The sequence below is a fragment of the Bos mutus genome, chromosome 4 (assembly GCF_027580195.1).
Source record: "Bos mutus isolate GX-2022 chromosome 4, NWIPB_WYAK_1.1, whole genome shotgun sequence".
In the NCBI taxonomy this organism is placed as follows: Eukaryota; Metazoa; Chordata; class Mammalia; order Artiodactyla; family Bovidae; genus Bos; species Bos mutus.
Genome location: NC_091620.1, coordinates 49229014 through 49253618, shown reverse-complemented (window position 1 = coordinate 49253618; position 24605 = coordinate 49229014). Strand labels below are relative to the sequence as shown.

At 42.0% G+C, this 24605-nt stretch overlaps 1 long non-coding RNA gene across 1 annotated transcript in view; it reads right to left on the bottom strand.

Moving 5' to 3' along the window:
* Positions 1-10977: 10977 nt before the first annotated feature.
* The window catches only part of LOC138987535 (uncharacterized), a 39530-nt gene continuing 25902 nt past the window's right edge, over positions 10978-24605 (bottom strand). Inside the window, exons 2-3 of the long non-coding RNA XR_011463893.1 lie at positions 17218-17270; positions 10978-11221 (exon numbers count right to left, since the gene is read on the bottom strand). This is a non-coding gene — a long non-coding RNA (uncharacterized lncRNA). The remainder of the gene's footprint in view (positions 11222-17217; positions 17271-24605) is intronic.

The window sequence follows — 24605 nt, the reverse complement described above, 5'->3', positions numbered from 1 at the left end:
CACACACACACACACACACACACACACACACACACACACACACAGTTCATTTACATGCTCTTTAACACGAGGCCCTATGGTATATTTTTAAAAAACTCTCAGTGCCAGCACCCTCCTACTTCCTTACCGTTGTTTAATGCATACTTACCAACAAAGGGCAATTGCTCTAATTGCCATCTTGGAAAAGGAATGCTTTTGTTTTCCAGTGGCTTCCAGGTATGGGTGAGCCATAAACTCCACCACCTCCCTCTCTCCCTTCCCTGTCTGAGTCAGAGTTTCTGGAGATAGGGCTCAGGAACCCGTGCATTTGACAAGCACCCAGGTGACTCCCCTGCACATTAAAGTTGACAGTCCATGGAGTCTGGTCCACGCATATCCAGTTTAAACCAACTATAGCTAAACAGAAGCTAGATGTGGATGAGGGCTCCATTCAGTTCTGGTTGTCGGATGGCCTGGATTACCAATGCTGCCTTGTTACATGCCAACTCCCTGTCACCCAATCCTCAAGTATGGTGTCCTCATGAACTCTCTCAGTGGTCTTAGTCGCCAATGGGGCTTTTTCTTCTATGCTTGGCCTTCATGATGCATGGCTCCCTTAAGGAGGTTAAACTCCTTTGAAGGCGAGATCTGCAACCTGGGCATGATTTGGGTGCTTGGATTTCTCAGAAATAGGTTGCTGCATTCTGGCAAGTAGCAGTTTCTAGAGCAGATTCTAGATTTTGGACCATGACTCAATATGAGAAACCCATTTTATATGGAAACTCAGGGTTCATACAAACATGCATGCATGCTAAGTCGCTTTAGTCGAATCTGACTCTGCAACCCAGTGGAGCCCACCAGGCTCTTCTGTTTATGGTATTCTCCAGGCAAGAATACTGGAGTGGGTAGCCGTTTACTCCTCCAAGGGATCTTCTCGACCCAGCAATTGAACCCGTGTCTCATGTCTCATGCATTGACAGGCACATTCTTTAACACTAGTGCTACCTGGGAAGCCCCCATACAAACATACACCTGTATAAATATGCCCAGTGAACAGATAAATACATCCATCATATCTTTGCCCTTTGATATTTTCTTTTTTTTTCCAGTGTCTATCTTTTTTAAAAACTGTTTATTTTGTATTGGAGTATAGCTGATTAACAATGTTGTGATAGTTTCAGGTGGACAGCAAAGAGACTCAGCCATACATATACATGTATGCATTCTCCCCCAAACTCCCCTCTGATCCAGGCTGCCACATAGCATTGAGCAGAGAGCCCTGTGACATTTTCTATTCTATTTCATCAAGTAGATGGTCATTAGGAGCAAAATCCAGGCAGATCTAGAATCTGTGTTGAAAATCTGATGGAAGCTGCAGCTCTAACCTTCATTATTTGTAAATGATTTTGGGGTCCACAATCTCCCCAAATCATCTACAGATTTTAGGCGATGCAGTTTCTTGCTTGCATTTAAGGAAGCATGCCACGCTGCTTATGAAGCAGGGTGACACTGGGTTAGGCTTCTCTGAGCTAGATGCAGAATTCGTTTTAAAGTATGACGCTCCTGCAATGCACTTTCAGAATATCCATGGCAAGGCAGGGGTTCTCCGTCTTGGGAAAATAGTTGAAAATCTTCTCAGATGTTTCCTACTCTCCTCAACTGTCCTGGGGGCAGGACATCAACCCTTTGAAAATTCACTGCAGTTGGAAGCCAGTTTAGTATTTTCAAAGTGGAGACAAAGCTGGGAATCTTTCCACTATTAATAACAAAGTACTTGCAGTATATCCCACAACCAATAGTGCGTGGTCACACCATGGCTGAAAAGCTGGTTCTGCTTGACCTGACTATACCTTCCCCGGGGGCCTTCCAGACACTGGCCTCCCCTTTCCACATGCCATTCCTTCTCCTACAGTGCTTCCTCCCTGTCTTTCTGAATGGTTCTTACCTTCCAAGATTCTCTGTTTGAACCTCAATGACACTTTCTGTCTGTGCTGGGTAACTCCCTGCTTATGTGATTGATAGCAGATATATACTTCTTAACTTCAAATGAATGGATGAAAGGAATAGGTCTTGCTCTTTTTTTTTTTTTTTAAATTACCACCATGCCCTAGAAAAACAAATGCTCAATGAGCATTTCCTTCTACAAGTCCAGACACTGAGGCTGGCACACAGGCCTTAGCTTACCCTCCTAACTGGTGCCCAGAGGCAATGTGGCGAAATGGTCATCAGAACAGATTTGGGTTCTGGGTAGCCTGGTTCAAGTTTCAGCTGGACATAGAAAGTTCTCTAAAAAACATGGGAGAAGCAAGGTATAGGTCAGTGAGTTTACTCTGCTACCATGTATGAGTGAGAGATTCTGTGCTCACATGTTTGTTAATGCTTGAAATTTCTTTGGATGAATCCAAAAGAAATTAAGCAGTAGCACTTTCCTAAAGGGCAGGAGATTTGATTATTTTTCACTGTAAAGCTTATAGTTACCCATGCATGTATTGTTAAGTTGAAAAGTTTAAATTAAAAAATTTCCAGTTTTGTTGCTTCCTAGGGGTGTGATTTTTAGAAAATTGTTTGATTTTCCTGATCTTCAGTTTCTTCATCTGTAAAATGTAGCTAAGAAAGCCTACCTGAATGGATACATGCTAAAGTTGTTTCAGTCATGTCTGACTCTGTGAGACTCTATGGACTGCGGCCCGCCAGGCTCCTCTGTCCATGGGATTCTCCAGGCAAGAATATTGGAGCGGGTTGCCATGCCCTCCTTTAGGGGAATCTTCCTGACCCAGGGATTGAACGTGCATCTCTTAGGTCTACCTTCAGTGGTAGGCGGGTTCTTTACCACAAGCGCCACCTGAGAAGCTAACCTGCGTGGACTGCATGGGTTAAATATGATAATATATACAAAATACTTAGCAGAAGGCTAAACACATTTCTTGGAAGAATTCACAAAATGGTTAACTGACCCAAGTCCTTGGAATTCAGTCCCATGCTCTCCTGTTTTAACCCAAAGCTTAGAATCCTAGAAACTTAAGTCCATTTCATTTCCATTGCTGTGTTTGGCGGTTCTTAACAAGGTCAGTGAGATCAGCCCTGGGATTTCTTTGGAAGGAATGATGCTAAAGCTGAAACTCCAGTACTTTGGCCACCTCATGCGAAGAGTTGACTCACTGGAAAAGACTCTGATGCTGGGAGGGATTGGGGGCAGGAGGAGAAGGGGACAACAGAGGATGAGATGGCTGGATGGCATCACTGACTCGATGGACATTGAGTCTGAGTGAACTCCGGGAGTTGGTGATGGACAGGGAGGCCTGGTGTGCTGCAATTCATGGTGTCGCAAAGAGTCGGACACGACTGAGCGACTGAACTGAACTGAACAAGGTCAGTGTCTGGCGAGGGCACTGTAACCCAGCCACCCGCACCAGGGGCTGACTCTTGGTTTCACCCCCTCAACAATCCTCCTGCTTCCTTGTTACCTGCAAGAACTCTCAACTATGTTCCTTCCAATGTTTGTTCTTTCATTTAATCCTTCATATACGCCTTAGATGACACTAACGAGCATCTTAAAAAACTGGAAATTCTTGAATTGAAGCAATGAGCTTCTATCCCGAGGTCCCTAACTTCCAGCTGGTTGCTTTTGCCAAAAGGAGAGAGCTCTTTAAGCAATGATTCACTTCAGCTCATGTTGCCTGAGTTGGTGTAACTTTGTTAGAATTTTCATGAGTCATATTACTTCTTTGCCTTAACTTTATCTGTTCAAGTGGTTACAGGATGATTTACTTGCTTTTACTTAAGTCATGGGAAATAAGTAGAAGGTTGAATTTCCGGGGGCTAGTTGTTGGTGCAAAACGATTGTCAACTCCTGCTATTCAATCGCTTTTCCTGAACTCTTTTGGTAGTAGTGCTATATCGAATTGGATGACTTTCCATAGTCTTTTTCCAGAACAAGATGTATTCTAACCTGAAATGGAGGTCAGGGAGGTCAGGGAAGAATACTATAATGTGCCACTGTCGAATCACATTAAAACAAAAATAGCTAACATTTGTTGAATTTTTTACTATACACCAGACCCTGAGCTAAGCACTAGGTTTAGTTCTTACCCTCACTCGACAAGAACTGGTCCCCATTTTTTCAGCTATGGAAAGTAAATGACTTACCTGAGAAGTTAATCAGTGCCAGTGCATCCACCTGGACCACTTGGCCACAGAGCTCATGCCCTGAAGCACGACATAGATCAACAAGAAATAGATCAGGGATCCAAAACCCTTTAAAGGGCTAGACAGTAAATATTTTAGGTTTTGAGAACAGAAAAGCACCATAGACACTATGTAAAAAAATGAGACCATATTCCAATAAAACTTAATTTATGAATAGTGAAAGTTTTCCCACAAACAGGCCAGTTTGTGGGGAAAAGGAGACTCTCTATTAGAGGTTTGCTCAGCCTATCCCAGAACCTTCTGGACTTTAGCTAAGGCCTGAAAGGAAGACAGGCTTCCCTGGTGACTCAGCGGTAAAGAATCCACCTGCCAATGCACTTGATGTGGGTTCTATCCCTGGGTCGGGAAGATCTCCTGGAGAAGGAAATGGCAACCCACTGCAGTATTCTGCTATTCCAGTATTCTTGCCTGGGAAATCCCATGGACAGAGGAGCTTGGCAGGCTACAGTCTTTAGTCACTAAGTTTACACGACTTAGCGACTAAACAACAACAAAAGAAAGAGATAAGGAGAAATGTGACCATCCTTGTCTGCCCCGATTCTGACACTTGCATTTCCTATTTGTCACTTTTCACCGGAATTCACTCTTTGAGCTCCCAAAGCTCCCTGTGCTCCTGGGTTGCCTGGAGCCTCTCTTGGGTGCCCCACTTAGATCACCCTTCCCTAAGTAGTTTTTCTTCCTCCTTCTCCCCCATCTTCCCATTCCTTCAGATAACCAACTTAGCTAAAGTGCTTTATAAAAATTTGCCTTAATGTATTTGCATTTTTAAAGGAAGCTTTTGGACAGAGGAATTCAACGGTAAGACTTTCTGAAGCCTTTAGCCTGGGAAGATGAGTGAGGTGCACTGAAGGTTGGGGAAGAAACTACTCACACTGTCTTAAAATCATACTTGGACAGATGTCTAGTGAGGCTGGTCCTGACCAGAGGACCCAGGGCTTCCTAAGGCCCCTGGACTAAGCTTGGATGTGGCAAGTGATGGGCTACTGGGGATGTGCTGTGAGAACCTTCAGGGGCTCTTTACAGAAAGGCTGAAGAGGCCAACTTGGTTCAGAACTAACAGCTAAAGGATCAATGAGCTGAGGGCTGCGTGCAGGAAGTGGTGACTTACCTCCTAGGCCCACTTAGGTAGATTTCTCTGAGGTAACAACCACTCCAGGCACTTACCTCAGCAACCGAAGAGCCCACGGGAAGATGCTGCAACATCCCTGTGGTTCTTTTAGCTACATCCGGTGGTTCTTAAGTACTGTATGCGGTGGAAGCTGGTTGAACCCCTGGACAGAGCAGAGGAGGAGAATGCCGGTATTTTGAAAGGGGCATGTGCTTCCCTGTCTGTTTTATGTTTCCTGAACTTTCCTATGACTTGTGATCACTTTCAGCCCGCTACCCACCTCCTCTCCAAATGTAAACTACTAACACTTAATCTTGTGTTACTTACAAATATGTTTCTGAGCCTACCAGATCATCTGCACCTAGCTGTTTCCTCTTTTATCCTATGCCAACCTCACCAAGCATAAATACAGGTCCTTGTTGTCAGTCTTCCTGTGAAGGTTGTAGGATACATGACTCCTTCTATTAAGGATCCATCTAAGACTAGACCTGTCCAAGGAGGTGTGTGTGTGTGTGTGTGTGTGTGAGTGTGATATTCTTGGAGTAACTGCAACTGGGTAAGGATAGAATTTGGCAGGCTCATATTTAAGGAATAGCAAGATAGAGAAAATGCCTGACCATTATCCTCACTGAGGTAGAATTTTCCCAGCAAAATACCTTTCTTTGCAATAGGCTAAGTTTTTTTGTTTTTGTTTTTGTTTTTCCTTTCTTTTTTGGGGGGCTAGCTAAATGTGTGTGTGTAATTTTGGATTTGGAGAAGCAATGGAATGTACTGTTGTATTTTAATTTTCTTAGGTTTTGGTTTCTTTTTTCTGTCTTCGGGTTAGGTCAATTCGTAGATAGACTTCTATAAGCCCAGACATTTCATTTTCTGGGGAGGAAAAAAAGTAAAATGAATAATCTGTGTTATTATTTGATTGTCCCATATAGCTTCAGAAAGGAAATGTGTACAGAAAATATCTGTCTTTGACCCTTCCTCTCCCCACCCCTCACCCTGGGGTCAAATTTAGCTTTCAGAGGTGGCCTATAATAAATATCGTTATATTGACACAGTGAGTTGGACACTCATCAATATTTGAACAACATTGCAAAGTGGATGATATGTGGGAAGCATTATCTTTGGCTTCTGTGTCTGCCTCTGAAGTGTGGATTGAAGATGGTTTGATTAATTCAGAATGTTAAAGCTAGAATGAAATACTGGGAAGCTCTGAGTTCCGGGCTCTATATATAGACTTTTTTTTTGGCTGCTAAACAGTTTGGTGATTCCATTCACTTCATGCTGCTTTTTAAAGACCTATGCTCTTTTAGCACACCCACAGGTTTGAATTTCTGTTCCTGTTTGAACAGAAGAGAGGAGCAGTGAATACAGGCAAGATAAAGCACAAGAGGAGGCAACCCACTCAGACAACTTCATTTTCAGACGTCCTAAATTCTAAAAGAGGGATGGGTATTGTTTAAACTTGTCTTTCAATTTACGTTTCTACATGATCAGTCTAGGGACACGATGTTGCACGGTGACGTCCCTTACATATTTGGAATGATGATTAGAGCTATGAAGGTGTGTGGTAATAACGAATACCATTTATTGAGCATCTACCACATACCAAGAAGCTATGCACGTGTTTCTCTTTAGTCTCACAATAACTCTACCGGTGGATTCTGAGACTAAGAGAAATTATGGCACTTGCTCCAAATTACAGTTAGTGAGTAGCAGGACAGCACTCAATCCCGGTCGGGCTGACTGCGTCCGGGCGGTGCTGTTTCAGCTTCGTTGCCGGGCGCCACCTGATCCCGCTAGCACAGCGCATGCGCTAGGCCCGCCCTGCGCCTGGGGAGCTTCTCGCTTCCTTTGTCTGCCCGGGCTGGTGTCGGCTCCAGGTCCTGAAGCAGCTGGGCTTTGTTTTCTTGTGTGTTGTGTTGTTTGCGAGCCCTTTACTCCCTGAATGGTTTCTTCAGCGTACAATTAAGAGATATTTAATGTTACCGAAATGTATGTTCACCATCTTGTGAGATAAAATGATTCTTGGGGTTCAGACACAAAAGTCGGCTAACAGAGCAGCAGAACTGTTGGCAAGGAGTAACATTTAATAGGTTGTTACAGAAACACCTGGTAGCATAATGAGTTACGTGAGATGAGAGAACCAAATATGTGGACTTCTGGGCTGTAGAAACAACAGTAAAATGGGGATAGCACAAGCCCGTGACACTGATCTCTCGTTCTGATTTTTTTTTTTTTTTTACGATGCATTCTTTGAGATACCGTTCCTATTTGTAATCATGCCTTACTCTATTAAAAAACGATCCTTCTATCAAATATGATTGATTTAAAATTGCTTTTAAGAATAACTGTTTTTAGGAATACTGTTTCAGGGAACAGTTTACAGAAATCTCTACCATGATAGTTTCTTGTTAATATATTGGGGAAGTTGGGGGGCACTCCATTATAGTTTGTAAATTACCCAGGGTCTAGGATTAGAATCGTTAACAAGAGTACTGCTGACTTAATGTAAGCTGTAAGAAATGAAAACATAGGAAGGAATTTTGAATTTGCTTGGTCATTTTCTTTTCAAAAATGCATTGAAATGATAAAGCAAGGCTTTGTATCGTGTTACCTAGCTTTGCTTTTACTTATTTACATTTCCTAAATACTGCAAAAAAAAAAAAAAGCCAGAATCCTAGTTATTGTAAGTTTAAGCCTTCCTCCCTCCCTCACCTCCTCTTCCTTCCTTCCCCCCACCCCCTTCTTTCTCCCTGGTGGGAATGAGACAAGCACTTGAAATATATATTAATCTTTTTATTTGTTTACAGATATTATTTGAAGTTTAGCTTCCATACTTTTCTTCCTCTATATTAAAAAAATAAAATGTTTATCCTGAAGCCAGTCTTGTTGAAGACTAAGACAGAGACAGATCTTAGTTATAAGGCGTTTTTATAGAGACTGTGATAGCAAATGAATTGAGAGAAATGCTATTTGATGCACCATGGAAATGTAATGTTATTGTCTTCCTGTCAGTGTAACCTGGAGTGATATATAGCCACCTCTCCCTGGCATGGGAGATTAATGAAATGACTCTAATTTTGGCAATCCTTGCACACTGAGAGTGGGTAACATAACTCTAAGTTGATTTGTGTAAAGGGTGGAGCTGACCTTAAAAAGCGTATCATAGTATCTAGTCATCTTGGTGACATTCAAACTGCTATTTCAGCCCTACTCAAGGCAGGCTGCCCAAAACCTCTCTGCCTCTTTTGTGGTGGTACCAAGATGACACTGTGACTGTAGCTGAACTCTCATCCACTATCAGATGATATACCCTTTCAATGATTGTGCTTGCCAGTTAATAAAGTCACTTGGTACTTTGATCTGTTTTTAAAGGAATAAATGTATACTGCATTTTTAAAGATTCAACCATTTTTTGGCTGCAGTTTCACCTCCACTTCTTTCAATTATTTATACTACCTAAGGTGCAAGGGCTTCTCCTTTTGTAGCTCATGTGATTTGTTTCTGTGGTAGCTAAGAGAATGGGCTTTGGAGGAAGACTGATGAGGTTCAAATTCTCCCCCAGCACTGCTGCAAAACACAATGCCTGGCACAGAGTACAATTATTATTATTATTTTTTAAACAAAACTTGCTGAGTGTTTTGGTTCAGTACTTTTCTCTAGACCAGTGGTCCCCAACCTTTTTGGCACCAGGGACCAGTTTCATGGAAGACAAATTTTCCACAGGCTGGGGTTGGGGGGTGGGGATGGTTTCCAGATGATTCAAATGTATTACATTTATTGTGCACTTTATTTCTATTAGTATTACATCAGCTCCACCTCAGATCATCAGGCATTAGATCTCAGAGGTTGGGGACCCCTGCTCTAAACACCCTATATTAACAGAGACCATCGATCATCAGTGGCCACTAATATCACAGAAAAAGACAACCAGATACCATGACGATTCTGATGGAAGTACATGACACCTCTAATAAAGTGGTCTTGTCAAAAAATCAAACCTGAATCTAATCAGGCTCAATCTACCACCACTGCTCAGAAAATAATAGGGTACAGAGGGCAAAACCAGAATGTGGGAAACTCTAGGACAGATGACTCTGTGTCTTCAAGAAGTGAATGGCCAGGAAAATTAAAGTGGGGAGACAAGGACTTATAGACTAAAGAGGATACGAGTCATGACAACCAACTGCAACATATGGACCTTATTTGGGCAATTCAAACAAACTGTAAAAAGCATTTAGGAGACAACTGGGAAAAGTGAACACTGAGTGGATATTTGATGAAATTAAAGAACTACTGTTAATGTTTTAGTGGTGATAATGGTTTTGGATTTGTGGGTTTTTTAAAGTTTATTTTTAGAAATGTGTACTTAAATATTTTAGAGATATGCACATAAGTATAATATTTATTTAAAATTTGTAGATGAAATGATATGATGTCTGACTATAGATGAAATAAAATAGCTCTGAGTTAGTAATTATTGAAGCTCCATGATGGGGAGGGAGGGATATTTAATCCTGTTTTCTCTACTTTAATGCATGCTGACATTTTCCTTGAGAAAAACTAAAACAAAAGAATGCAAAACATTCTTAACCACCAAAGGCAAAAACTCTGCCAAAATTTAGTAAGCACTTGATCTGAAGCAGCAAACTCCCAGAATGCCTTAGCACCTGATATTTTCCATCCACATCATGGTACCTGTTTCTAAGTCATTGATTATAAGAGGCTTCCCTACTCAGGTGCGTGATTTTCCCCCCAACATGGTTTATTACCCTTAACAGAATTTGAGAAAATGGCTGTTTCAGGTTAGTTTCTGTCACCTGCCTCTGAGGTCAAATACTGCTATCAGGATTTGACAGTTGCTATTTGGCTCTAGTACTTAAGGTCATGGTCATTCCATTATCTTCCCAAGACTGCAATTTTTGAATCTGACTTTACTAGATATCAGGTGCTCAGTTGGCCGTCTTTTTATAGATGACATCAATATCAAGTGGTATAAGAAAGCTTTCCCAAACCATGATTGCCTTATTCATCAACTCATAAAACTGATCAGGAAAATGTGCAGGAATCTGTTAATGTGGTAATTAGGAAATAAATCTAAAACCTACCTTTGTTGAATAAATAGGCTTTGAAAAAGGGGTGGTGATAAAGTTCCGACAAACAAATGCATCTTACTATTTAATTTGCTCTTCTTTCTCTTGACCTATACTTTTTCCTCTGTGACAGTCTCTCCAGATAGCAACTAAGAATACTTCTCTTATCTGAGTGAAGATAGCCATAATTTGATAGCCTGGGTTCCTTTTGTTGTTATTTTCCTATCTTGGAGAAATCCAGAGCTAAAAGATTAGATACATTAAAAAAAATTTTTTTTTAATTATCAATTCATTTGGCGTAAATAAGATCCTGTCTTTCTTTATGCCATCACATTTTATCAAGACAGGCAACATAAGTTTTTCAGAAATAATAAGCAGTTTATCAGAATTCTGGAACAAAACATTTAGTGTTTAAATGAAAGAAAAATACTTATTAAAATCACCATATTAGGGAATTCTGATTAGCTCTTAAAAATCCGTGGCCGCATTAAAAGTTGAAAGGATAAGCAAATGATACAAACATTCTATCAGAGAAAGAATGGTGTGAATATAGGTAACATTTATTTAAAATTCCACATATTTAATGAAGGATGTTAAATTTCAGTATGAGGTTGGAATTGAAGAGTTTCTGATCCCTGACAGCTTTAGAAGTTTCTGCAGAACACTGTTTCACTCTCCTTTTCAAATCTTGACTACCCATGTGCTCCTGGTTCCTGAGAGCAAATCAAATGCCTGTTGGTGTTTTCTCCACCTCCTGACAGTGGTCTCGGAGCCAGCGTGGTCACTCATCTGTGTGGACCAGAGTCTCCCTTCTCTGTTTGTCTAATTCCTTTAGATTCTGCAAGAGCCAGTTTCAATGTTACTTCTGTGAAGTTTTCTACTTTGCTACCACACACCTCCCACCTCCCCAGATGATTTATACTTCTCCTCAGGACTTAATCTGCTGTGTAAACATTGCAGAGTTTAGATAACCGGCAAACTCAGGTCTGAACTCCCCCCAGGTCTCACCGGGTTGCTCTTCTTGGTTACTCAAAGGGCTCCCATGGATGTTTACTGAATGAAGGTGTTTCCTGTTTCCCTTAGGCCTCCATTTTGTCTTCTGAGTGCCTTCTCTATTTGCATTTGTAGGGTGCCCTTTGCTTCTGGGGTTGGGTGGGGTGGGGTGGGGTGGGGTAGTGGTGGTGGTGGTGGTTTCCTTTCAATTAACCCTTTAGCACCTCATACCCATCCTGAGCGGTGGATACAGAAGCTGTAGCCCTGAGTGTACAGAGGCAGACAGTTTACCCAAGGTCCAGGGTCAATCTGTGGGAGAAATATGACTGCTATTCAGAACCCTGTGTTCTCCTAGGCTAGGTGGATGACTTTATTTTGCTTTTTGTTTGTACCAAGCAGTGGTGAAAATAAATATTAGTAATATTTCTTACATATTCCCCACTTCTGAGAGATAAGACTCGATCCATTGTTCATTGCTCCACATCAACCCCGTGGCTGACTTTGAAGCTGTGTGCAAAGCACTGGGCCTCAACTCTCTCCATGGACTCCCGGGGCTCCCGGAAGGGGAAGTGACCTGAGATGTGGGTGAATCACCTCTGAGTTCTGGGTGCTACTGTGTTTAAGAGTAGGAGTCACAGTGGAGAAAGGAAACTATACCACAGTCTCTTGCATTTCTCTTTCTGATTCTAGTACTTTGGAGTCATGAGTATTTCCACTGAAGTGTGTCACTAAAATGTGACAAACTCCATTTCATAAGTTTGACCGCTTCTACTGGAACAGAGTAGCCGAGTTCCTTACAAAAGAGAGAATCACCCAGGCCAGGCAGTCACTGAGTCAGGTCTGAATTCGCTAGCCTGCCTTGCCATTTGGGGGTACCTATGGGGTCACAAAGAGTCAGACACGACTGAGCGACTGAACTGAACTGAACTGATGTGACTGGTGTTTCAGGGTTGAAGTTAGATGCATTCCCTATGAACACAATTCTATCTAGCTAAAAAGAGTTAGACCAAGGACTCCGTGTATAAATTGCACATGACTCTGCATCCCAGTTTACAATAAATGTGTCATAAAAATTGCTTAGCCGAGAGTTGCTATGCAGCACTGTTTAGCAGCTTGCTTCCAATATTGCATTTACAAAAATTACATATTTCATATAATCAAGCCTGTCTCTTACTTAATCATCCCACACATCATATAAATCTTTAAAATGGACAGGTCTATAAATCACTAGCATTTTTCATTTACCACTTATTCTAAGCCAGGCAGTTTCTTATTTAAATTGCCATACGAATAAATCTAATAATCCTTATTCACTTACATCATCTCAAACTTTAAATCTTATTCCAGCTGAGGTCATAAGTGAAATCAGTATTGAGGGCAAAACTAGCAGCTGTAACAACTATAATAGCTTGCCAAATTATATTAAAGGGCCCAAATAACATTAAAAAAATGAGGAAGAATTGAATTACATTATTAAAGTGTGATCTGCTGAATCAGGCAAATGCAGGGCCTAAACAGAGCTCCTGAATAGTGTGTAGCTCCTGTGCGGGGCTTGTGCCAATTGGAAGAGAGGGACACTTGCCTGAACTCTCATCTACACACCTCAATTAAGATCTAGATCAGAATTTTTCAACCTTGACACTACTGACACTTTGTGTCAGGCAAGTGTGTCTTGTGGGAGCCTGTCCTATGCATAGCAGGATGTTTAAGGGCATCCCTGGTCCCTGTCCCCTACCCCCAGTTGTGATGATCAAAAATTTCTCCATTGTCAAATCTCCCTTGCAGGAAAAATTATCCCTATTGAAAACTACTGGCCTCGATGATCCAACAGGATTGAACTGGGGCCTCTTGCAGGGAGAACCCAGGATGTTCTGATGACTCTGGGTTTCATAGACAGATGTGCTCCACATCGCACCACTTTCTGTAACATCAGTGCTGCCCGCTTTTGGGTGAGCAGTGAGTCCACTACAGTTCTCCGATTAACGGAGGTGGTAACAGGGAGAGGGACAGGGGAGAAGGAACCATAAGAAGGAGAATAGGGAGAACATTCACTGAACAGGTCAACTCTCTGAACTCAGGCACAACATCTCTCATGTTAGGGGCAGACCTTTCCTCACCTTTCCCATTGAATTAGCAGCCTGCATCTCCACTCTTTATGAGAATCAAGGGCATCACAGCCCTGACACTCACAGCAGCTCTATCAGCATGGCTGTGGGGTACAAATGATTTTTGTATGCAACTTACATGGTTCAGAAAGGTCATGTGATTTCATAGTGATCAAAGGAAAATGGTGAATGTTTGTCAAGGGGACTTTCAAATTTGAATAATTGGTTCATGAGAAACTTAGGATTATCAGGCATGTACAAATGCTGAGGGTGAGGAATCTGGCTTCCTCTCCTCTTATGGCTGGCAGATTGTATCTTATGATGGCTGGCAGAACTGCCGATAGTTCATCTCCAAGCACTGGAAGGAACTGGCTGCAATTAGTTTTCCCAGAAAGATTCTGCCAGGTCTTTGACAGACTAAGGACTTATTCCCCATATAAATCATTCTTGCTCTGCCACCTTAAATGCACACACTTTTCTAGAAGGGCATCCATCCTGTATCACCCAAGCCTAAATAAAGCAAATAATGCCATTACAATTTGAAGATGAAACTCCCTGACAGCTCAATGTAACAGAGTGCTGGCTGAGGGGCTTGGTGGTGGTGGTGGGGATTTGTAAGTATGGATTGGCAGTACCTCATGCCTAACTAATGGGAATGGTGATATCATTTATACTGGGGACCAAAAAGACAGAACCAGGAAACAATATCAGAATGAAATCTGTTGTGTTCAGGAACTCTCCTTTTTGAAAGGTTTTTGATTAGCACTGAGAATGGTAAAGCCATTCCATTGTCTTAAACCTGTGGTGACTTCTGGGTCATTGAGTTGTCAAGCCGATTCACTCTGTACAGGAAAGAGGTGATTAATCTAGCTCAATTTTACCTGTAATTTTGGGAACATCACTACAGCTTTCCTTTTGTTTCTCTGTATAAAACAGTATTTTCATTTGTGCTCTTTTAGAAATGAAACCAGTCCATTCTAAAGGAGATCAGTCCTGGGTGTTCTTTGGAAGGATTGATGGTAAAGCTGAAACTCCAGTACTTTGGCCACCTCATGCGAAGAGTTGGCTCATTGGAAAAGACTGATGCTGGGAAGGATTGGGGGCAGGAGGAGACAGGGATGACAGAGGATGAGATGGCTCGATGGCATCACCGACTCGATGGACGTGAGTCTGAGTGAACTCTGGGAGTTGGTGATGGACAGGGAGGCCTGGCGTGCTGCAATTCATGGGGTCACAAAGAGTCGGACACGACTAAGCGACTGAACTGAACTGAACTAAGAAATGAATTTAAAGCTCTCAGTTATTTCATTTAATCATTGTATGGAAGACCCAGATCATGCGTTCTGGTGCCTTCCCCGCTAATGAAAATGCCCCAGGATGCCTTATATTTAAGGTGGCATTATTACTTCAAACACAGAGTATAAATCTTCCCGTAGCGTATTTTCTACGTGTCTGCCAGTAGACGGAGTCAGGACGAGAAGGCAGGGAGTATCAGAAGCTTTCTTGGTGGCATTGGGCCCCCTTGCAATGGTCGTCACTATCTCAACCTCTGCTTTATCTTTCTACTAGCAATGAATATTGGCAGTACTTGGCACTGAGGCTCTTAGAGTGCTTTCTACACCTTTGTGAAACATGCTAATGTGTTTTCTGAGTTCCAACACTGATACTCTGTGATTCCAAGGCCTGGAATAAAGAGGAAGAGATGGACAGACAAGATTCCTTGGCCTCTAAATTGCACCATCCATGGGCTCTGCTCATCACCAAGGACATGAACCCCTTCATTCAAGGTTCCATGTCAGCGGTATGGGGAGCATGTGCTATTTGAGAAAACTCTTTCAAATAAACTTCTAACAGTAACATCGTTGCCTTTTTAGGAAAGTATCAAATACTTTTAAATCAGACAAGCAGCCAGCTGTGTAAACAGTCCATTCACTGACTTACTCTTTAATCAGAGAAGATTACTGAGCCAATGCCTGTTTTATTGACAGATCATTTTGTGTCTCAATAAGAATATTTTGCATTTTAATGAGCCTTTGCATTCTAAGAAAGGAAACATTTATAGGCCCGAATCAGCCTGTTTTTCTCCATAATTCTTGGTGCATGAGGTGATAATATTCAGGCTCTGATGTTGACACTTGAACGTTCATGGTGGGATAATGCTCTATACAAAATTTTACTCTGGAGGCCCAGAGAATTTGTCATGGCTTATAAAATGGGCTACTTGCTAGACTGCTTGCTGCTGGTGGCAGAATCCACGTCTTTTTTTTTTTTTTTTATGCCTAGTTCAAGCCTATAATATATATTATTGTATATAATGACATTGATAACTTCCATTAGGCACTACTCCATGCCAGGCACAGTGCTATACACTTTACGTACCTCTCGTTTAAATCTCACAGCAGCTCTGTGAGGTCCTGAGCTGATTGCTACTCTGTTTGCTGCTCCCAGATCCAGTCTCTGCCCTTTTCCTGCTCTGCTCTGTGCCATGTTTCTTAGACTCCTGGGCTTCTAGGTGGGTTTAGCCAGTAAGAGGCAGTGGTAAAGGCTGATGGGCAGGAAGTGGGGAGAAGCAAGGGGAATTTCTCCTTTCTTGCTCTGACGCAGTAGTGGCTCCAGGAGCAGTTGGGTCTTCTCCATGGGTCCAGCCCCCACCAACCCTGGCTTCTGAGCTGGTACCTCTACCTGCTCCGACATCTACAAGGGGTGGTAGTGGCTTCCCAATGCAGCTAATTTCTGGTTTGCCTCCCCCTCCTATTTGGCTTGACAGCCTTTCCATCACCCAGGTAATCAATTCTCCATATAAAGTGCCCTCTCTTATAAGTGTCTGGAGTGATTTTCTCTCCTGACCGGGACCTGACTGACAGAGGCAAGTACCATACTACCCACTTTCTCCATATGAGGAAACTAAGACTCAGAGGCATTAAGAGACATATCAGTTCCTAAGTCTGGTCATTCAGTCCATGCGACTTAACCGAGAGAAAGTCCTGCCTCAATGTACAAACGAAAAGTCATCAAGTGATTAACATAACAACTAGAACTTGGGCTCATGGGGCTAAGCAGACATCAATTACACCCGCATCAGGTCAACTGAGAAGACCTCGGTTCCAGTGCTACTTATTCCTCCTCTAGCTAATTGTATGATTTTGGAGACATTCCTTAACATCATAAAACTGCCTTGATCATCTTACAGACTGATTCTAATATAAAATATAAGACAAATAGGAAGTTGGACTTAGCAATTTGAATTCTTCCAAGAAACTATATCCCCCTAGCTGGATCTTAACCATGTCAAAACATTTCTGTGGCATCTGTATAGAAGATGCTACATATCTCAGTTCAACCACAAGTTCAACACATTATTTCTGAGTGCCTGCCATGTGCCAGGCACTCTTCTAGGCTCTTGCAGTTTAGCTGTGAACTAAACTGACAAAAACTGCTGCCCTGTTTGTCAATGGGATTTTTGGTTTTAAATACCCACCATGTTAACAACACTGTTCCTTAGAACCTCAACGCTGAGGTGCAGTCCTAGACACCAGTATCACTTAAAAATGTGTCTTATAGTTTTTTCCAAGAGCGTTCTAAAGACTATAAAAAACAGATAACACTGGAATACCTGTGGGTAAAAGGGGAAGAAAGTGGAACATCTGTCCTTCCAGGGTGCAGTGCTGTGCAGATGTTAAGAGCGTGGACCCCAGAGTTGAACTGCCTAGGTCCAAATATCTGAGATACGACTTACCAGCTGCGTCACCTTGGGCAAATTACTTAACTTCTCCAACGTAGTTTCGTCACCTGAAAAATGGAAATAGTAATACTAGTAAACCTAATCCATGGGGCTATCAAGAAGATTAAATGATAATACATGTAAAGTTCTCAGAATGGTGAGAACTGTTAACATTTCACTTCATGAAATTAACTGGGTTAGCAAAATTTCATGGAGGTCCCTCAGGTCATGTCTTAAAGCGTTATACAGACTAGTTCCATTAACGTTGAACACTGCTTGTGTTTCTTAAAATCTTACCCTTCGGATTCCTTCTTCTCATTATAAGAAAATGTCCCTTTTCCTGTAATTTTCATATCCTCTGCGCCGAGTAATTTTCCTTCTTCTGATGTATAAATGCTTTTTTATAAGAGCCTAGGCATTTGGGACCCCACTAATAAGGCTTCATTGTAATTGAACTCAATCCAAAGGACTTTTATTAAGTATTTACCTACCAAGGGCAACTGGATCGCTGAGAGAGCTATAGGGACTAGCACACATTGAGGGGATGGGGTTGGGTGGTCCAGTTTAGTCGGGCTTTACAGGCCCTCAAGCTGTCTTTAGCCATCTTAATAATCATACTTGCTGGTTTTTTTGTTTACTTCATTTGTAACCCTCCTTGTACCAGTTTTTCATTCATTCAATCAAAACACACTATGTGTTTCGGCCTCTCACTGGGTTCTTGGGGGTACAGTGGGGGAGCAAACAGGCTTGATCCCAACCTTGCCCAGTGTCAGATAGGTCAGATACTGTAACGAGTTATGTGAAAGCACATTCTCTTTGGTAAGAAGAGTAATTCACTGCCCCCCATACCTCCCAATTGTTATATGGGAAACAATTCCCATAGATATAGAAAGTAATTCCAATTGTTTTATGGGAAGGCCTACTGGGCTTACAGAGAGATCACTCAGCCCTGGGAAGTCTAGTGAGACAGCCCGATATGAGATGGAACTCTGCCAGGCATCTCATTGACAGTGTCTCCGGATCCTCAGAAGTTCTTCCTTCTTGGGAGCAGCAGGAAGGGCTCTTGTACCCCATCTGTGTTCCCCAGCTATGAAGAGAATGAGGGTGACTTTTGAAGACCACTGCATTCCTCCTGGTGGATGAGGGCAGGGAAATCTCTCTGCAGCTACCGAAGCCAGATTAGTGCTGTTGGGTTGGAGAGTGGCATCCATCTGTGCGCTGGAATCCAATGAGATGCATTGATCTCCCAGGGGGACAAATGAAATTAATCCTCTCTCCAGATGGCAGCAAGTGACAAGGGTGTAGAGATTAAAAGAGATTGTGAGGTTGGACAGCTGACAAAACCATCAGTCGGGTTATGACACCCAGCACTTTGTTCTCACCTTCTCGCTTTTGGAAGTTGGATGGGTCTGGGGTTCTGGAGAAAAGCCCATTCCTACTAACTTTCCTTAGATTTAGCTCTAAAGTTCAGAATTTCTATGTATAAGAAATATAAATTTCTATTCATCTTCATTCATCTGTCAAATTTTATTTATATATCAATCTCCTTGTGTCCAACTCTTCTCTTTTTCATTTTTACTGGGTTCCCAGGGAAGCAGACTGTGAGATGGAGATTAGCTTGTGGGAGGTTTACTAGGGGGCGCTCCCAGCAACAGCACCTGTGTGGGGAAGGATGGGGTGGAGGTTGGGCCACAAGGCAGTCACAAGGCTGGGTGTCAGTTGATTTCATAGTGAGCTCTGAAGCTGGGATGACTCTTCTGAGTTGTCGGTATTTCTGGGAAAGAACTGGGTCTTCATAGCCCCAGGTCAACCCGTCACTGATGCCAGCTGTCCCAGGAAGGGGCATGGCTGAGCCAAGATGGCTTTCCTCAGGGAAGCAGCTGGGAGCTGTCAGCCAACAACTTTCCCTGGGGAGTAAAACCTTGGGTCCTGAAGGACCTGAAACTGCATGGCACAGCATTCTTGACTGATACTTAACCGATGCCTTCAGGATGACCTGCGATTTGGAAACTTTCCTGACGCCATCAGTCACCTCACTGTTACCGCATCCAAAGGCATTTTCGTCATTCTTTATCTCGTAGTAGCATTTGGCAGTAGCTGCTCCATCTTTCTCAATAATTTGCTTCTTTTGCTAACCTTATAATTCCTCCATCTCTTTCACTGGCCTCTTTCCTAATCCATAACTATGCTCATGTCTCCTGAGATTCCTTCTTAGAGCTCTTCTTTCAGTTCCTCCTCTCTAGGTTATGTCAGTCACGGCTTCAAGGACAGTCCTCATAGGAGGGGCTTCCAAACCCATCTTCTCTCTCTCTCTCCTAAGCACCAATCTGGCAGCCCCTAATTGCCCCCACTTCAAACATAGCATGCCTCAAATCAAGTGTGCCTGTCTCTCAAACCAATTCCCCTTCCTGACTTCTTATTTTCTTCCCATGTTACAGTTTTCATAACCATTATGCTTGATATCTTCACTCGTTTTGAACCCCTTCATCCGGCTCATTTACCGTCCTATTGTGATCATACTAGCTACCCGGTTTATTCCAGTGCCACAGCTGCTATTTGTTCAAGTCATCATATCACAGCTGGACTACTGCATCAATAAAGATAATAAAAAAGTGATTTTAGAGACATTTCTTCCATCTATGCAGTATTTATAAAGTGTCTAGCATTGATCTAAGCACTTTGTACATATTAAGATATTTATTTCTCATAACAATCCTAATAAGCTACTATTATTAGACCCATTCTACAGATGAGAAAACTGAAGAACAGAGAGGTTAGTAACATGCGTGAGGTCACACAGCTAGAAAGTGGGAATGTCAGAATTAAGAACTCCCTCCAGGGCTTGTGCTCTTAACCATTAGGCGAAATCACCTCAAGCTCTTGCTTGGCCACTGAGAGTATCAGCTTCATCATCTTCGTCATCATCTTTCTTGCCTACACTGCTTAGCAATCACTCACCATGGAGCAATCACTCCTAGCCCTTAGAAATTTAATTTAATGTATGTCTTATTTCTCTGAGAGAAATCTGAGAGCAGAGGTCATATCTGATACTTTGAACATCACTGTAAATAGCAGGAATCTGGTAAAGTTCTCCAGTTGAATTGCTTGAAATACTATGTTAGTAGCATCACAATGGGCCTCTCAAGTTAATTCTCCTTGTTGCACACAGAATGACCTATTTAAAGTGAGAAGTAGAATTACTTAATTCTCTGTTCAACACTGCAGTGAAGTCCTGTGATATCCAAATTTCCTACTATGCAAGGTTCTGTATCATTGAGCTCGTCTCCAAACCTTTGCTGCCTCCCTCACTCTAGCCACGTGGCCTTCTGGCTGGACTGCTAACAGTTCCCGTGCAGCCCACCTCCCTCTGTGCCTGGCCTAGAATGCTCCTCCCATAGATCTTCCTCCCACTTCCTCCTTAGCTTCATTCAGTTCAAATGTTCAGTCTTCTGTCTAAAAGAGCATCCTCCTCCCATCACTCTCAACTTCCTCCTCTTGCTCTGTTGTAATTCATAGCACTTCTGATAGTATCGATCCCTACTTGACATTATATTATATATTATAAATAAGACATATATACATATATGTTTTCTTTCTCCTTTTACATTGTCAGAGCTCCAAGAAGGCAAAGACTTTGTCTGTCTTGTTTAATGTCTGTGCCAACAGCCTAGAACAGTGTCTGGCACATAGCAAGCCTCAACACATATTTTGCTACATGAATGAAATAGGAATACTGGCTATCGCAAAATGACGGCCTATTCTCAAAAACGTGCCCATTTTGGCTCTTCTTATTTCAGCCAGCAGGGGGCTCTTCTACTCTCTTTAGAATTCAGTATCCTCTTCAAGTACCTTGTGAGATTACCTGAAATTCTACAGCTTCCTGAAACCAGAAATACTAACCTCCTCCTTTCTCTCCCTGCCCCTCCCCCCGACCCCACCAACTAGGATTTTTCCAACCCAGGCAAATATTGAACTTTGTGTTAGCAAACAGAATTTTGTTTTTTATAGGTGGTTTTTCCAGGATTTTTTGGTTTTGGTGTTTGAAGGGTGTTAGGTTTGCTGCTAGAAATTCCACTTTTAAAATTCACTCACAAAGACACGTTGTTGTTATAAACAAAATGTGTGCAACCAAGGGGACAACAGTGCAGCAGTAATGTGAGTTTATGTAAGTGCTTAAGCCCCACAGGTTAAACTGCTGACTGAACAAAGCCCATCAATTATGATGTGCATTTATATCCTTTTGAAAGGGAGGTGCCTCTCTCTGTCTTCTCTAACCACCTTCTCTCCAATAACCTGACAATACATCTTGTTGAGAACAGATGTCAGAAATATATCGGTAAATATAAAATCTTCTTTGGGAAAATAAATCTTCCCCTACTTAAAATAGGGTGGTTTTTAAGTTTGTGTCAATTTAAAAATTGAAAAATCCCCACTGGACAACACTGCTAATGCACTTGAATGGGCTTATTGTCTCTTGCCCATTTCCTTTAGAGTCGATTCTGGCAGGAGAGCACCCGCTTCATTGCCAAGACAAGAAGAACTATATATTATGGTGTATGCTCTGCCAACACAAAGTAAAGCTAGTCTGGCAACACTTAACTGTTGTTGGGAAAGCCCAGGAATCATAAAGATATTAATATGGCTAACAGACTCTTACTCATGTCTGTTTCTGTAAAAACTGTCCTAAATTTTGTACACAAGAAAATTCACCTCTCTTGCGAGGCAGTAGTTTCTTGGAAAAACCACAGTAACCTTCTATAAATGAACCAGAATAAATGGGTTCTTGTAGAGGAAGGAGTAAAGAAGAACTCATGGCAATGGACAGCTTACCTCAATGGAGAAAGCTGCCGATTAGGTTATTTTTAACAAAGAAATCCCCTCACTGTATCAGCTTCCAAAAGGCAAACCAATTTAGGTGTGTGTGTGTGTATCATTTTTTTTCTTTCTGGCAAAAAATGATTGAAACTGTTGACTCTAGGCAGGGGGAAATGAACGCCAAGACTCGTATGGATTGAGGTAGCAGGTAAAGACGTGTGTGTGTATGTGTGTGTTGAGTCTGATGACCTAACTTAGCAGCTATTGTTTAAAGAGATTTCTTGGAATGAAGTGCTTCATATGTATGTTAAAATCATATGCTTTGTCAATCGATAGTATTTGCCCAGTGTGGGCAGAGATCCTTACCAGGCAGGTAGTGTGTGTGAGCAACAATTACACCAATGAAATAGATACAGTCCTGCCCTTAGAGAGTTTATGAAACTGTACATATAGAAAAGACACACCCGGAAGAGGATCAAGACATTATGAAGCAGGGTATTAATGGCTGTGACCCAGACTCATCTTTTTCCAGAAAGTGTCGTCTTCATCCCATTTAAAAAAACTGAAATTGGGCTGAAGTCTGAGTGTATCTGGTCTCTGGAAAACACATCACAATATATCCGAAAGGTATTTTAGCAGTGTGGCAGCTCTCCCGAGCACAAAAGCATCACCTCTTAAGTCAGATCTGGAGGTGGTTGGGGTGAAAGTTCAGTGTATTTTAATCAGTATTTAAAAGTTTATTCATTCCAAGGTATTTAATGAGCACCTACTGTGTGTAAGGCATAGTGCTTGGGACTTCAAGTTATTTATGATTGGAAAGAAGATATGACTTGTGTATAAATTGTTAAAATGAACATAGAGATGAGTGTCTCAAGGGAGGTACATACAAAATACTGAGGGAGTTCAGAGGAAGGTGACTACTCATAGATGAGAAACCCGATGAAGGTGTCAATGGCAGGTGGGTTACATAACAAATAGGACTTGAACACTTTGGAGACCGTCACGGCCCGAGGGCTAAGTCTGGACTGGTAACAGGTTCTGAAGCTTTGGTTCTCTGTCCTTCTGTATCAGATGCCCATCCAGAACTCCACACTGATCAATCAAACCTGGGACATGATTGACACTTCACTCAGTGTCTTCCCCCAGTCATAATCTTCTCCTTGCTAACCTTCAATAGTATTTCTTCAGATTATTTTAGTCACTCTAAGAAGACATTTCTTCCAGTAGGAATGAATAAATAAATGGTGTTTATCTTCCTGATCCTTTCATTTCCTCTTTATATACAAAGACAGTTGTCCCTCAAGCTCGTAAGATGATGGGCTTTTTGATAGATATAGCACAGCCTTGCTCTGAACAGAATGATTGTGAAGGTGCTCTCTTTTGTACCACTTGTATACATGATGGTCCTGCGCTCTCATGTAGAAAACTGGGGACTGAAAGCTGCCCCCACCTTCTGTTGCCTAAATAGTAAAACTGATGGACACCTCTTGAAAGAAAAGTAGAAAATGGAAGGGAATGAATGATACTGGGATTTGGGGGAATGAAACTTCCTGCTGAACCACTAAGCACTGAGCACAGGTGTCAGCTTCCCTGAGAGACCTCCCACAGACACTTTAGGTTTTGAGTGGATTCAACATTGCCATGGGAACTTCATTTTATATAAAATGGCAAGTTGGCAAAATACTGAAGCACACTGAGATCACCAACCAGGAATAGGGCTTGCTTCAACACAACTAAAAATGGAATTACATGTCCTGGATATAGAAATGACATGATAAACATAGAGCTTTTAAGTTGCAGAAGCACTCAAATAGTAATACTTCAAAGCCAGGAGGGCTAGACACATACCAGATACTTTACAAATGCCATTAGTGTCATCTTCCAATGGAAAGCATGACTTTAGAATGAGCTTGAGGCTACTGTCTACCTACTGACAGATGCCCTTCAATGACTGGCATTTTCAAATAAATCCAGCTGTGACCACACTTCAAAAGAACACTAACTCAGCTGTTCCCAAGGCCATATGGTTTTGTACCCATTTCATGTATTTGGAATCCCTGCAGAACCTTTCTAAGCTATTTGCTGGAAAACAGAGACAGCCAGCTCTTCTGACTGCCAGTAGATTTCAGACACCACCAAACAACCTGACTACTGCATAATTCTATGATTATTTCTACATTTATGAGAATACCCACTCACTTTCGTTATCCATCAGCTGTGATGCCATGAGTCACTATCACACCTGAATTCTTCTAAAACGTGCTTCTTAGGTGTAGAGTTACAGACCAACTTGGGTTCACCCCTTGGTAAACCCGTAACTGCTACTTCTTTGTGGCTTTGCTGAAATTCTTTCTCTGCCTCCTCTCCACCAGCAGGCTGCTTGCTGTCACCCATGGCAGTTTTCCCTCAGGATTATTTCTAACCATCAATTCTTCCACCCTCTGCCCGAGCTAAAACTGACTGCCTCTTTGTGGATGTGTAGCAAAAAATGTGGTTACACCCTGTATTTCTTTAGAGTCAGCTAATTACGAATTTAGAAACTTGGAAACAATTACAAAACGTTCTTTAAAATAAATTGCCATCCAGAC